Source organism: Haliotis asinina, chromosome 7, assembly GCF_037392515.1.
Source record: "Haliotis asinina isolate JCU_RB_2024 chromosome 7, JCU_Hal_asi_v2, whole genome shotgun sequence".
Taxonomy (NCBI): domain Eukaryota; kingdom Metazoa; phylum Mollusca; class Gastropoda; order Lepetellida; family Haliotidae; genus Haliotis; species Haliotis asinina.
In genome coordinates, this window is record NC_090286.1 from 63,096,136 (window position 1) to 63,102,412 (window position 6,277).

Below are 6,277 nucleotides of genomic sequence, written 5' to 3' on the forward strand. Positions count from 1 at the left end.
ATAAAGGGAAAGGTTTGTGAAATACTTGTAACGTTTTTTCAATCCATTTTAGTTGCCCATGAATATGTCACATCTTGATGGCATAATTCTCAAATAGATCTTGTATTAAATATTTATCAAGGTGGCTTTTTCCATCATTATATTCTATACCTGTCTATTTATTTATCTCCAAAACAAGAAATTAAGGCCATAGTTTCTGGTTAGTGGTCTTCTGATGGTGAATTTTCGATTTTGGTTTTTAACGAATCAAATAAGGAAATGACCTCAGCTTGTCTGGTGTGAAGAAGAAATCCAAAACTTCCCACTGCTAGAACACCTGCAACTTGTATAATATGTACAATATGTATATTCCACTGAACACTGGTAAGCCACTCACAGCTGACTATGGTCACGGGTAGGTTGTGAGCTGTGAATTGAACATGAAAATATAAACTTGAGTGGGCTGTGAACCCCATCCCCAAAACTGAATGACGTGGTTACCATGGTGCTACACATTACCATGGAAACACAGAGCATGTAATGGGTACAAGTCTGTTTTCTGTTCTACAAGAATTATGTGGCAATGTCAGACAAATGTTCTAGAGAGTTAAAGTTTTGTTTAATTTCAAGAAAGTAATGTTCTTAAGTCAAAAATATTGTGAAGAAACACAAGCGAACATTCTTTGGCATTCTCTATTCTGCATTTACCTCCCCTGGCATACAGGGTCCTTTTCACAAATCTCTCATGAGCCCAAGATCCTGTAACTTTTCTTGTAGCATTCGTACCTAGTAGACTGTAACATAGGGAGTGCAAATGGTTATGAGAAAGGTTATCTTAGGCTAATGAGAGCTTTGTGAAACAGTGCCCAGGTTGGTAAGATGTGCGATTGTCAGGAGGAAGTAAGAGCAGGTCAACAAGTAGAGAATCAGGGTTACTGATGGCCTCTGTTTCAACAGGTTTCAGTGCTGTGTGTAACGAGCCTGAGGACAGAAGACTGTTCTATCAGTATTGCTATGACATTCAGTTACAGATGTATCCTTGAACACTGACTTTGTTGGGAGCAGATAATGATTTGGCCACTGATGCCCAATGATGTGCATGTTGTTGCAATGGTATGTGCAAAACTCGAGACATGGTCGATTTATAACTGCTTGCTGTTTGATACCTGTTGCAATCTGTTTTATTTTGCAGATAAACCTAATCAGTTTTAAGTTATTTGAATCAAATCTGTTAGCATTGTCAGTTGGGTGGACCCATGTCATTTATTTGGGTGAACAGTCACATTTGTAATGTTTGTTGTTTACCTGTTGTCTGGCATTTGTGCTTTTGCCAAATATAACAGTGTGTTTGACAACATGTTGTCACTTTATATATGACTAAGTTCGCACCTACTTACATGATGGCAAGTACTAAATGGTTAGTAGTTTGAAAGTGTATCCCATATTACGTACTTGATTGTAAACTTACTTGCTCCCTCTAACTTACAGGCAGTCAATCTTTGAAGGCATCATCCCCTCTGTCAACCTGGGGATTGTATCTCCATTGTATTCTGATGAGTACCATGTACCAAAGTCTGGTGTGGAAAGCATCATTTCACCTCCATCTGTCCATGGGCTGTCTCAGCACAAAATGTTTCTTGCGCATAGGTGAAATAGCACTGATGGCTATTTCGAACATTGTCATTTGAACTAGGCTTATGATGACACTGTGGTAGTGCAGGCTTCACGGTATGGATCTTAATGGAGTGGAGACTCAGGCTTCATGCAGTTAAAAAGTCATGTCCCCCATTATTACATATTATGCATATAATGAAATTATGAATTACATGAAACAGCTTTAAATATCAGTGTGAAAAGAGGATAGTGGTGATTTTTTTCAGGATTTAAAAGTTTGAAAAAGGGGATAAATGTAACATGGTGTTATATGCATTATATATTTGTGATTAGTTTTGTGCAGCAACTTTCAGTTGTGGTTTATTATGTTACCCTATGTGAGAGGCAGTGTTGACTGCCTGACCTGTTAGCTGCTGCTGCTCTCTCAAACACTTGTGATTCCAGCCAGTGAAGAATACTGGTGGCACAGTGATAGGATGGTCATCACTTATGGAAGAACATGTCATGTAGACTGTTTTTATAATTCACTGAATCATCCAATCATGTTGATTTTATTCAATAAATCAATCATTTTAAGTACAGAGTATGTTGTTCCTATTTTGTTGATACCATGAAGAGCACCTGTTGTCAACAACATTTCAGCTACATGAAAGTAGCTGGTCCATACAATCCAGTGATTGACATGTCATCAAGGTAGTCACCTTTTAAACCCAAAGTGGTTGTTGGGAATCTATTCTAACCTGAAATCACCCTTGTGATCCCTCATCAAGAAGAGTAGGTCTGCCATTTCTAAACAACTGTGCATGGACCAGATGAACCTGTGATTGAGTTGAGACCTACCAAGTCATTGAATCTGACAACAAATCCCATAACTTGCCCCATATGACAAATATGACTGAACATTTTCAGACTGTTTCTATCCTTCCACATTACCCTGACGTGAAATAATGTTCAAGGCATTGTTAATCCAACTGGTGTCCATATCCATCCAATGCAGCACAAATACAACCATCCCTACATTCATTGCTGGCATGTCCAGAAAACAGCCATTACCGTCACCAGGAACTTACAGCCAAGTGGGTTTACAGTCAGGGAATTTCCAATGTCATTCAAGCAAACTGACTGGAGGATCACCAGGTATCAATACTCACCAATAATCACTCACATCAGTTACACAGCTTCAGCAGATAAGCAACTGATTGTTTCTAAATGAAAGTGAATTTTGGTAAAGAGGCACAGACTGAGTATTGTTTCTCGCTATCAACCTAATTATGAACCTGAGCTCCAAGCTGGTCGGTCTCTGTTCCCATGTCCATGATGGACACAGGGACAGTGGTAGTATGTACCTTGGCAGAATTTCTTTTATCTACACAGAGGGACATTAGGAAGGGTGGATGCCCATTAGGTATTGTTATTTGAATTTTCATGGTATTTCTTGTCTGATTGTAGTATCTCAGCAGTGTAGGCTTTTTGGACTTTCTAATGTGTGGATGGTATAATGACATATCCAATTTGCCATATCCTATTTCTATGGTTTTTTTATCCATATTTAAAGGGGCACTGATGCGGAGCAATTTCCGTGGACTGGTGTAAACTTTTGTTATTGTTTTTCTCCACTGAGTACCCGGATGATATCCCAGAATTCGTGACTGGTTCGTGACCTCTGCTGCGCAGTCCGTGTGCGCAATTGATGGTTTAATTATAGACAGATCAACTGAGGTGAAGGCATTTTTACTTCATTACAAATGTATTATGAAAACAAATGAAACACTTTGAAGGTTAATCATCTGCCAATAGTAGAAATGGTAAAAAACTATTAGGACGGAAAAATACCGAAGCCAATATACGTCTCTATATTTTGTCTCATAACCCTAATTAGTTTATTGTCATATTTGTATGATTTTGAACATTAATAAAAGAACACACGGTCTGCTTATACTCATAGTAAATTTATAACATAACAGCAACATTTATACATTGTATAGATTGCCAATGTGGATCCTATTTCACACACATACGCGATCTAGTGTGTGTTTTCTGTCATATCGATTCTGCTGAATGCTACGTAAGAAAATTTTCAGATTTCTTTACCAAAGGCAAAGTCATCGTTTATTGTTTACGAATTCAAATAAATCAACTGTGTGTTTTTATTATCATAAATAATAAACCATTGTAGCTACCATAGCTAGCAAAATTTACGTATGATATTTGCTATCACAGCTGAACCAACACTCAAAATTACCTAAATATAAAGCTTTGCAATCTTCCGGAGTGAAACAAATGGCTTGCTACGTGCCTGTAGACATCATATTTTCATGTAACATGATTAAATATCGAGGTTAAAAACACAAAAATAGGATCAAATTGAGTAACTATACCATCCAAGCATCCGAAAAAACCTACACTGCTGGGATATTTTGCTATGATCAGACAAGGAATACCATGGATATTTTTAAATAATGGCATATGATGGGCATCCGGCCTCCTGACTCTTATGGATGAAGAAACTCTGCTAATATGGACAGGAGCCCAGTTCCTTTGTCCGTCACGGTCGAAGGAGCGGGCGCTGACCAATTTGCAGTTTGGTCCCGTAATTAGACCGTTGGCGAGAAACATTATTCGCTCCGCATCAGTGCCCCTTTAAAGGGGCACTGATGCGGAGCAATTTCCGTGGACTGGTGTAAACTTTTGTTATTGTTTTTCTCCCGTGAGTACCCGGATGATATCCCAGAATTCGTGACTGGTTCGTGACCTCTGCTGCGCATTCCGTAAGCGCAATTGATAGTTTAATAATAGACAGATCAACTTAGGTGAAGTCATTTTTACTTCATTACAAATGTATTATGAAAACAAATGAAACACTTTGAAGGTTAATCATCTGCCAGTAGTAGAAATGGTAAAAAACTAATAGGACGGAAAAATAACGAAGCCAATGTACGTCTCTATATTTTGTCTCATAACACTAATTAGTTTAGTCATATTTGTATGATTCTGAAAATTAATAAAAGAACACACAATCTGCTTATACTCATAGTAAATTTCTAACATAACAGCAACATTTATACATAGATTGCCAATGTGGATCCTATTTCACACACATACGCGATCTAGTGTGTGTTTTCTGTCATACAGATTCTGCTGAATGCTACAACAAATAAATCAAAACAAAATGCAAATAATGAATGTAAAACAGACTAATTTTAGAGCAACAATGTCAGGCTACTACCTTGTTCAGGAATGTATCCATCAATATCCACGTAAAAGAAATCGTATTCCATTCATCTGCAGCTGGTAAATAATCCTGCTCTATGTCGCGTGTCTTACAACTGTCTAGTTTGCGAAAAAGTAACACATCGTTTCACGTCTTTCGTTGGTGAAAACCAGATAAACCTCTCATTGGTCTCCCAAGATAGCACACCTGGCAAACTAATTGTATGATGTCCACTATTCTAAGTAATTTAGTTAACCAATAATGAGCAATCAATCAATCAACGCAATGGTGGTTAATTCTTTGAAGGGAGGATGTTGTTTTTGCACTCACTCTTTACGACAGGGTGTAGTCATCTACACACACTGCCTTTTGACAAATCCGCTAGAAGATAAAAGTAATTAATCAATCAGTGTGTTATCGGTTAATCCTTTGATCGATGTTTGTTTTTGTAACTCAGCTGTAAACCCTCTTGCATCACCTACATGCACATATTACATAACATACAATACATTTGCCATTACAGACCTTAATTTATAATGTTGAGTATTTACTCCAGACAGGAGAAATGCCAAATGGCAACCTTTGTTGAGTAACCGAAGTGGTGTTACTACTAATTATACCTGTTACAAATTCATTAATTGACCATTAATTGATATTTGCTATCACAGCTGAACCAACACTCAAAACTACCTATATATATAAAGCTTTGCAATCTTCCGTACTGAAACAAATGGCTTGCTACGTGCCTGTAGACATCATATTTTCATGTAACATGATTAAATATCGAGGTTAAAAACACAGAAATAGGATCAAATTGGATCAGTAACTATACCATCCAAGCATCCGAAAAGAACTACACTGCTGGGATATTTGGTTACGATCAGACAAGGGATACCATGGATATTTTTAAACAAATGGCATATGATGGGCATCCGGCCTCCTGACTGTTTAGGTGAAGAAATTCTGCTAATATGGACAGGAGCCCAGTTCCTTTGTCCGTCACGGTCGAAGGAGCGGGCGCTGACCAATTTGCGGTTTGGTTTCGTAATTCGACCGTTGGCGAGAAACATTATTCGCTCCGCATCAGTGCCCCTTTAATCATGTCATGTAATACTAAGATGTCTGTAACAAGGAATACTTATGATATTAACAGCACAATTTGATTTATCTGAATCTGTAAACTAAACAACCATACTTTGTCATTGCTTGAAAAATCTGAAAACTGACTAGTGAGTTAATACGTAACGTCACATCGGCAATATCTCAACCATATCGTGAGAAAACTGACCGAGGTAAATAGATACATTATACAGTTTTGAAACTTACAACACAGCAAATGTTTATAAATATTTCTTACAAAACAACAAGGCTACACATCCTCAAAACAGATTTTACACCAAATGTTTCAAGGAATTTGAGCAGTATTTCAATGTTTACCCATTTGATGAAACAATGGTATTGTACTCGTGAATG